The sequence below is a fragment of the Uloborus diversus genome, unplaced genomic scaffold (assembly GCF_026930045.1).
Source record: "Uloborus diversus isolate 005 unplaced genomic scaffold, Udiv.v.3.1 scaffold_446, whole genome shotgun sequence".
NCBI classification, from domain to species: Eukaryota; Metazoa; Arthropoda; class Arachnida; order Araneae; family Uloboridae; genus Uloborus; species Uloborus diversus.
The window spans coordinates 21,403-32,591 of NW_026558622.1; positions in this window are offsets into that span (position 1 = coordinate 21,403).

The window sequence follows — 11,189 nt, forward strand, 5'->3', positions numbered from 1 at the left end:
CTGACTAGACAGCCAGCCAAACAACCCTGCCAGGCAGCCAACAAACCAAACCCTACCACCAGCTCATCCGCCAAACCAGCCAGCCAACCTATCAACCAACCAATTGACCAACCATCCAAACAACTGACTAGACAGCCAGTCAACCAACCCTTCCAGGCAGCCAACAAACCAAACGCTACCACCCGCTCACCCACCAAGCCAGCCAGTTAGCCAGCCAACCTATTCACCAACCAATTGACCAAACATCCAACCAACTGACTAGACAGCCAGCCAAGCAACCCTGCCAGGCAGCCAACAAACCAAACCCTACCACCCGCTCACCCACCAAGCCAGCCTGTCAGCCAACCTATCAACAAACCATTTGGCCAACCATCCAACCAACTGACTAGACAGCCAGCCATCCAACCCTGCCAGGCAGCCAACAAACCAAACCCTACCACCCGCTCACCCACCAAGCCAGCCAGCCAGTTAGCCAACCTATCAACCAACCAACTGACCAACCATCCAACCAACTGACTAGACAGCCAGCCAACCAAACCTGCCAGGCAGCCAACAAACCAAACCCTACCACCAGCTCACCCGCCAAACCAGCCAGCCAGCCAACCTATCAACAAACCATATGGCCAAACATCCAACCAACTGACTAGACAGCCAGCCAACCAACCCCGCCAGGCAGCCAACAAACCAAACCCAACCACCCCCTCACCCACCAAGCCAGCCAGCCAACCTATCAACCAACCAACTGACCAAACATCCAACCAACTGACTAGACAGCCAGCCAACCAACCCTGCCAGGCAGCCAACAAACCAAACCCTACCACCAGCTCACCCGCCAAACCAGCCTGCCAACCTATCAACCAACCAATTGACCAACCATCCAAACAACCGACTAGACAGCCAGTCAACCAACCCTTCCAGGCAGCCAACAAACCAAACGCTACCACCCGCTTACCCACCAAGCCAGCCAGCCAGCCAACCTATCAACAAACCATTTGGCCAACCATCCAACCAACTGACTAGACAGCCAGCCATCCAACCCCGCCAGGCAGCCAACAAACCAAACCCTACCACCCGCTCACCCACCAAGCCAGGGAGACAGCCAACCTATCAACCAACCGATTGACCAACCATATAACCAACTGACTAGACAGCCATCCAACCAACCATGCCAGGCAGCCAACAAACCAAACCCTACCAACCGCTCACCCACCAAGCCAGCCAGCCAGCCAGCCAGCCAACCTATCAACAAACCAATTGGCCAACCATCCAACCAACTGACTAGACAGCCAGCCATCCAACCCTGCCAGGCAGCCAACAAACCAAACCCTACCACCCTCTCACCCACCAAGCCAGCCAGCCAGCCAGGCAGCCAACCTATCAACCAACCAATTGACCAACCATCCAACCAACTCACTAGACAGCCAGCCAGTAAACCTATCAACCAACCAATTGACCAATCATCCAACCAACTGACTGGACAGACAGCCAACCAACCCCGGCAGGCAGCCAACAAACCAAACCCTACCACCCGCTCACGCACCAAGCCAGCCAGCCAGCCAGGCAGCCAACCTATCAACCAACCAATTGACCAACCATCCAACCAACTGACTAGACAGCCAGCCAACCAACCCTGCCAGGCAGCCAACAAACCAAAACTTACCACCCGCTCACGCACCAAGCCAGCCAGCCAGCCAGGCAGCCAACCTATCAACCAACCAATTGACCAACCATCCAACCAACTGACTAGACAGCCAGCCAAACAACCCTGCCAGGCAGCCAACAAACCAAACCCTACCACCAGCTCATCCGCCAAACCAGCCAGCCAACCTATCAACCAACCAATTGACCAACCATCCAAACAACTGACTAGACAGCCAGTCAACCAACCCTTCCAGGCAGCCAACAAACCAAACGCTACCACCCGCTCACCCACCAAGCCAGCCAGTTAGCCAGCCAACCTATCCACCAACCAATTGACCAAACATCCAACCAACTGACTAGACAGCCAGCCAAGCAACCCTGCCAGGCAGCCAACAAACCAAACCCTACCACCCGCTCACCCACCAAGCCAGCCAGCCAGTTAGCCAACCTATCAACCAAACAATTGACCAACCATCCAACCAACTGACTAGACAGACAGCCAACCAACCCTGCCAGGCAGCCAACAAACCAAACGCTACCACCCGCTCACCCACCAAGCCAGCCTGTCAGCCAACCTATCAACAAACCATTTGGCCAACCATCCAACCAACTGACTAGACAGCCAGCCATCCAACCCTGCCAGGCAGCCAACAAACCAAACCCTACCACCCGCTCACCCACCAAGCCAGCCAGCCAGTTAGCCAACCTATCAACCAACCAACTGACCAACCATCCAACCAACTGACTAGACAGCCAGCCAACCAAACCTGCCAGGCAGCCAACAAACCAAACCCTACCACCAGCTCACCCGCCAAACCAGCCAGCCAGCCAACCTATCAACAAACCATATGGCCAAACATCCAACCAACTGACTAGACAGCCAGCCAACCAACCCCGCCAGGCAGCCAACAAACCAAACCCAACCACCCCCTCACCCACCAAGCCAGCCAGCCAACCTATCAACCAACCAACTGACCAAACATCCAACCAACTGACTAGACAGCCAGCCAACCAACCCCGGCAGGCAGCCAACAAACCAAACCCTACCACCTGCTCACCCACCAAGCCAGCCAGCCAGCCAAACTATCAACCAACCAATTGACCAACCATCCAACCAAATGACTAGACAGCCAGCCAACCAACCCTGCCAGGCAGCTAACAAACCAAACCTTACCACCCTTCACCCACCAAGCCAGCCAGCCATCCAGCCACCCTATCAACCAACCAATTGGCCAACCATCCAACCAACTGACTAGACAGCCAGCCAAACAACCCTGCCAGGCAGCCAACAAACCAAACCCTACCACCAGCTCATCCGCCAAACCAGCCAGCCAACCTATCAACCAACCAATTGACCAACCATCCAACCAACTGGCTAGACAGCCACCCAACCAACCCTGCCAGGCAGCCAACAAACCAAACCCTACCACCCTCTCACCCACCAAGCCAGCCAGCCAACCTATCAACCAACCAATTGACCAACCATCCAACCAACTGACTGGACAGACAGCCAACCAACCCCGGCAGGCAGCCAACAAACCAAACCCTACCACCTGCTCACCCACCAAGCCAGCCAGCCAGCCAAACTATCAACCAACCAATTGACCAACCATCCAACCAAATGACTAGACAGCCAGCCAACCAACCCTGCCAGGCAGCTAACAAACCAAACCTTACCACCCTTCACCCACCAAGCCAGCCAGCCATCCAGCCACCCTATCATCCAACCAATTGGCCAACCATCCAACCAACTGACTAGACAGCCAGCCAAACAACCCTGCCAGGCAGCCAACAAACCAAACCCTACCACCAGCTCATCCGCCAAACCAGCCAGCCAACCTATCAACCAACCAATTGACCAACCATCCAAACAACTGACTAGACAGCCAGTCAACCAACCCTTCCAGGCAGCCAACAAACCAAACGCTACCACCCGCTCACCCACCAAGCCAGCCAGTTAGCCAGCCAACCTATTCACCAACCAATTGACCAAACATCCAACCAACTGACTAGACAGCCAGCCAAGCAACCCTGCCAGGCAGCCAACAAACCAAACCCTACCACCCGCTCACCCACCAAGCCAGCCAGCCAGTTAGCCAACCTATCAACCAAACAATTGACCAACCATCCAACCAACTGACTAGACAGCCAGCCAACCAACCCTGCCAGGCAGCCAACAAACCAAACGCTACCACCCGCTCACCCACCAAGCCAGCCTGTCAGCCAACCTATCAACAAACCATTTGGCCAACCATCCAACCAACTGACTAGACAGCCAGCCATCCAACCCTGCCAGGCAGCCAACAAACCAAACCCTACCACCCGCTCACCCACCAAACCAGCCAGCCAGTTAGCCAACCTATCAACCAACCAACTGACCAACCATCCAACCAACTGACTAGACAGCCAGCCAACCAAACCTGCCAGGCAGCCAACAAACCAAACCCTACCACCAGCTCACCCGCCAAACCAGCCAGCCAGCCAACCTATCAACAAACCATATGGCCAAACATCCAACCAACTGACTAGACAGCCAGCCAACCAACCCCGCCAGGCAGCCAACAAACCAAACCCAACCACCCCCTCACCCACCAAGCCAGCCAGCCAACCTATCAACCAACCAACTGACCAAACATCCAACCAACTGACTAGACAGCCAGCCAACCAACCCTGCCAGGCAGCCAACAAACCAAACCCTACCACCAGCTCACCCGCCAAACCAGCCTGCCAACCTATCAACCAACCAATTGACCAACCATCCAAACAACCGACTAGACAGCCAGTCAACCAACCCTTCCAGGCAGCCAACAAACCAAACGCTACCACCCGCTTACCCACCAAGCCAGCCAGCCAGCCAACCTATCAACAAACCATTTGGCCAACCATCCAACCAACTGACTAGACAGCCAGCCATCCAACCCCGCCAGGCAGCCAACAAACCAAACCCTACCACCCGCTCACCCACCAAGCCGGCCAGCCAGTCAACCTATCAACCAACCAATTGACCAACCATCCAACCAACTCACTAGACAGCCAGCCAGTAAACCTATCAACCAACCAATTGACCAACCATCCAACCAACTGACTAGACAGCCAGCCAACCAACCATGCCAGGCAGCCAACAAACCAAACCCTACCACCCGATCACACACCAAGCCAGGGAGACAGCCAACCTATCAACCAACCGATTGACCAACCATATAACCAACTGACTAGACAGCCATCCAACCAACCATGCCAGGCAGCCAACAAACCAAACCCTACCAACCGCTCACCCACCAAGCCAGCCAGCCAGCCAGCCAGCCAACCTATCAACAAACCAATTGGCCAACCATCCAACCAACTGACTAGACAGCCAGCCATCCAACCCTGCCAGGCAGCCAACAAACCAAACCCTACCACCCTCTCACCCACCAAGCCAGCCAGCCAAACTATCAACCAACCAATTGACCAACCATCCAACCAACTGACTGGACAGACAGCCAACCAACCCCGGCAGGCAGCCAACAAACCAAACCCTACCACCCGCTCACGCACCAAGCCAGCCAGCCAGCCAGGCAGCCAACCTATCAACCAACCAATTGACCAACCATCCAACCAACTGACTAGACAGCCAGCCAACCAACCCTGCCAGGCAGCCAACAAACCAAAACTTACCACCCGCTCACGCACCAAGCCAGCCAGCCAGCCAGGCAGCCAACCTATCAACCAACCAATTGACCAACCATCCAACCAACTGACTAGACAGCCAGCCAAACAACCCTGCCAGGCAGCCAACAAACCAAACCCTACCACCAGCTCATCCGCCAAACCAGCCAGCCAACCTATCAACCAACCAATTGACCAACCATCCAAACAACTGACTAGACAGCCAGTCAACCAACCCTTCCAGGCAGCCAACAAACCAAACGCTACCACCCGCTCACCCACCAAGCCAGCCAGTTAGCCAGCCAACCTATCCACCAACCAATTGACCAAACATCCAACCAACTGACTAGACAGCCAGCCAAGCAACCCTGCCAGGCAGCCAACAAACCAAACCCTACCACCCGCTCACCCACCAAGCCAGCCAGCCAGTTAGCCAACCTATCAACCAAACAATTGACCAACCATCCAACCAACTGACTAGACAGACAGCCAACCAACCCTGCCAGGCAGCCAACAAACCAAACCCAACCACACACTCACCCGCGAAACCAGCCAGCCAACCTATCAACCAACGAATTCACCAACCATCCAAACAACTGACTAGACAGCCAGTCAACCAACCCTTCCAGGCCGCCAACAAACCAAACGCTACCACCCGCTCACCCATCAAGCCAGCCAGCCAGCCAGCCAGCCAGCCAACCTATCAACAAACCAATTGGCCAACCATCCAACCAACTGGCTAGACAGCCAGCCAACCAACCCTGCCAGGCAGCCAACAAACTAAACCTTACCACCCGCTCACGCACCAAGCCAGCAAGCCAGCCAGCCAGCCAGCCAACCTATCAACCAACCAATTGACCAACCATCCAACCAACTGACTAGACAGCCAGCCAACCGACCCTGCCTTGCAGCCAACAAACTAAACCCTTCCACCAGCTCATCCGCCAAACCAGCCAGCCAACCTATCAACCAACCAATTGACCAACCATCCAAACAACTGACTAGACAGCCAGTCAACCAACCCTTCCAGGCAGCCAACAAACCAAACCCTACCACCCGCTCACCAACTAAGCCAGCCAGCCAGTTAGCCAACCTATCAACCAACCAACTGACCAACCATCCAACCAACTGACTAGAGAGCCAGCCAACCAACCCTGCCAGGCAGCCAACCTATCAACAAACCAATTGGCCAACCATCCAACCAACTGACTAGACAGCCAGCCATCCAACCCTGCCAGGCAGCCAACAAACCAAACCCTACCAGCCGCTCACCCACCAAGCCAGCCAGCCAGTTAGCCAACCTATTAACCAAACAATTGACCAACCATCCAACCAACTGGCTAGACAGCCAGCCAACCAACCCTGCCAGGCAGCCAACAAACCAAACCCTACCACCCTCTCACCCACCAAGCCAGCCAGCCAACCTATCAACCAACCAATTGACCAACCATCCAACCAACTGACTGGTCAGACAGCCAACCAACCCCGGCAGGCAGCTAACAAACCAAACCTTACCACCCTTCACCCACCAAGCCAGCCAGCCATCCAGCCACCCTATCAACCAACCAATTGGCCAACCATCCAACCAACTGACTAGACAGCCAGCCAAACAACCCTGCCAGGCAGCCAACAAACCAAACCCTACCACCAGCTCATCCGGCAAACCAGCCAGCCAACCTATCAACCAACCAATTGACCAACCATCCAAACAACTGACTAGACAGCCAGTCAACCAACCCTTCCAGGCAGCCAACAAACCAAACGCTACCACCCGCTCACCCACCAAGCCAGCCTGTCAGCCAACCTATCAACAAACCATTTGGCCAACCATCCAACCAACTGACTAGACAGCCAGCCATCCAACCCTGCCAGGCAGCCAACAAACCAAACCCTACCACCCGCTCACCCACCAAGCCAGCCAGCCAGTTAGCCAACCTATCAACCAACCAACTGACCAACCATCCAACCAACTGACTAGACAGCCAGCCAACCAAACCTGCCAGGCAGCCAACAAACCAAACCCTACCACCAGCTCACCCGCCAAACCAGCCAGCCAGCCAACCTATCAACAAACCATATGGCCAAACATCCAACCAACTGACTAGACAGCCAGCCAACCAACCCCGCCAGGCAGCCAACAAACCAAACCCAACCACCCCCTCACCCACCAAGCCAGCCAGCCAACCTATCAACCAACCAACTGACCAAACATCCAACCAACTGACTAGACAGCCAGCCAACCAACCCTGCCAGGCAGCCAACAAACCAAACCCTACCACCAGCTCACCCGCCAAACCAGCCTGCCAACCTATCAACCAACCAATTGACCAACCATCCAAACAACCGACTAGACAGCCAGTCAACCAACCCTTCCAGGCAGCCAACAAACCAAACGCTACCACCCGCTTACCCACCAAGCCAGCCAGCCAGCCAACCTATCAACAAACCATTTGGCCAACCATCCAACCAACTGACTAGACAGCCAGCCATCCAACCCCGCCAGGCAGCCAACAAACCAAACCCTACCACCCGCTCACCCACCAAGCCGGCCAGCCAGTCAACCTATCAACCAACCAATTGACCAACCATCCAACCAACTCACTAGACAGCCAGCCAGTAAACCTATCAACCAACCAATTGACCAACCATCCAACCAACTGACTAGACAGCCAGCCAACCAACCATGCCAGGCAGCCAACAAACCAAACCCTACCACCCGATCACACACCAAGCCAGGGAGACAGCCAACCTATCAACCAACCGATTGACCAACCATATAACCAACTGACTAGACAGCCATCCAACCAACCATGCCAGGCAGCCAACAAACCAAACCCTACCAACCGCTCACCCACCAAGCCAGCCAGCCAGCCAGCCAGCCAACCTATCAACAAACCAATTGGCCAACCATCCAACCAACTGACTAGACAGCCAGCCATCCAACCCTGCCAGGCAGCCAACAAACCAAACCCTACCACCCTCTCACCCACCAAGCCAGCCAGCCAAACTATCAACCAACCAATTGACCAACCATCCAACCAACTGACTGGACAGACAGCCAACCAACCCCGGCAGGCAGCCAACAAACCAAACCCTACCACCCGCTCACGCACCAAGCCAGCCAGCCAGCCAGGCAGCCAACCTATCAACCAACCAATTGACCAACCATCCAACCAACTGACTAGACAGCCAGCCAACCAACCCTGCCAGGCAGCCAACAAACCAAAACTTACCACCCGCTCACGCACCAAGCCAGCCAGCCAGCCAGGCAGCCAACCTATCAACCAACCAATTGACCAACCATCCAACCAACTGACTAGACAGCCAGCCAAACAACCCTGCCAGGCAGCCAACAAACCAAACCCTACCACCAGCTCATCCGCCAAACCAGCCAGCCAACCTATCAACCAACCAATTGACCAACCATCCAAACAACTGACTAGACAGCCAGTCAACCAACCCTTCCAGGCAGCCAACAAACCAAACGCTACCACCCGCTCACCCACCAAGCCAGCCAGTTAGCCAGCCAACCTATCCACCAACCAATTGACCAAACATCCAACCAACTGACTAGACAGCCAGCCAAGCAACCCTGCCAGGCAGCCAACAAACCAAACCCTACCACCCGCTCACCCACCAAGCCAGCCAGCCAGTTAGCCAACCTATCAACCAAACAATTGACCAACCATCCAACCAACTGACTAGACAGACAGCCAACCAACCCTGCCAGGCAGCCAACAAACCAAACCCAACCACACACTCACCCGCGAAACCAGCCAGCCAACCTATCAACCAACGAATTCACCAACCATCCAAACAACTGACTAGACAGCCAGTCAACCAACCCTTCCAGGCCGCCAACAAACCAAACGCTACCACCCGCTCACCCATCAAGCCAGCCAGCCAGCCAGCCAGCCAGCCAACCTATCAACAAACCAATTGGCCAACCATCCAACCAACTGGCTAGACAGCCAGCCAACCAACCCTGCCAGGCAGCCAACAAACTAAACCTTACCACCCGCTCACGCACCAAGCCAGCAAGCCAGCCAGCCAGCCAGCCAACCTATCAACCAACCAATTGACCAACCATCCAACCAACTGACTAGACAGCCAGCCAACCGACCCTGCCTTGCAGCCAACAAACTAAACCCTTCCACCAGCTCATCCGCCAAACCAGCCAGCCAACCTATCAACCAACCAATTGACCAACCATCCAAACAACTGACTAGACAGCCAGTCAACCAACCCTTCCAGGCAGCCAACAAACCAAACCCTACCACCCGCTCACCAACTAAGCCAGCCAGCCAGTTAGCCAACCTATCAACCAACCAACTGACCAACCATCCAACCAACTGACTAGAGAGCCAGCCAACCAACCCTGCCAGGCAGCCAACCTATCAACAAACCAATTGGCCAACCATCCAACCAACTGACTAGACAGCCAGCCATCCAACCCTGCCAGGCAGCCAACAAACCAAACCCTACCAGCCGCTCACCCACCAAGCCAGCCAGCCAGTTAGCCAACCTATTAACCAAACAATTGACCAACCATCCAACCAACTGGCTAGACAGCCAGCCAACCAACCCTGCCAGGCAGCCAACAAACCAAACCCTACCACCCTCTCACCCACCAAGCCAGCCAGCCAACCTATCAACCAACCAATTGACCAACCATCCAACCAACTGACTGGTCAGACAGCCAACCAACCCCGGCAGGCAGCTAACAAACCAAACCTTACCACCCTTCACCCACCAAGCCAGCCAGCCATCCAGCCACCCTATCAACCAACCAATTGGCCAACCATCCAACCAACTGACTAGACAGCCAGCCAAACAACCCTGCCAGGCAGCCAACAAACCAAACCCTACCACCAGCTCATCCGCCAAACCAGCCAGCCAACCTATCAACCAACCAATTGACCAACCATCCAAACAACTGACTAGACAGCCAGTCAACCAACCCTTCCAGGCAGCCAACAAACCAAACGCTACCACCCGCTCACCCACCAAGCCAGCCTGTCAGCCAACCTATCAACAAACCATTTGGCCAACCATCCAACCAACTGACTAGACAGCCAGCCATCCAACCCTGCCAGGCAGCCAACAAACCAAACCCTACCACCCGCTCACCCACCAAGCCAGCCAGCCAGTTAGCCAACCTATCAACCAACCAACTGACCAACCATCCAACCAACTGACTAGACAGCCAGCCAACCAAACCTGCCAGGCAGCCAACAAACCAAACCCTACCACCAGCTCACCCGCCAAACCAGCCAGCCAGCCAACCTATCAACAAACCATATGGCCAAACATCCAACCAACTGACTAGACAGCCAGCCAACCAACCCCGCCAGGCAGCCAACAAACCAAACCCAACCACCCCCTCACCCACCAAGCCAGCCAGCCAACCTATCAACCAACCAACTGACCAAACATCCAACCAACTGACTAGACAGCCAGCCAACCAACCCTGCCAGGCAGCCAACAAACCAAACCCTACCACCAGCTCACCCGCCAAACCAGCCTGCCAACCTATCAACCAACCAATTGACCAACCATCCAAACAACCGACTAGACAGCCAGTCAACCAACCCTTCCAGGCAGCCAACAAACCAAACGCTACCACCCGCTTACCCACCAAGCCAGCCAGCCAGCCAACCTATCAACAAACCATTTGGCCAACCATCCAACCAACTGACTAGACAGCCAGCCATCCAACCCCGCCAGGCAGCCAACAAACCAAACCCTACCACCCGCTCACCCACCAAGCCGGCCAGCCAGTCAACCTATCAACCAACCAATTGACCAACCATCCAACCAACTCACTAGACAGCCAGCCAGTAAACCTATCAACCAACCAATTGACCAACCATCCAACCAACTGACTAGACAGCCAGCCA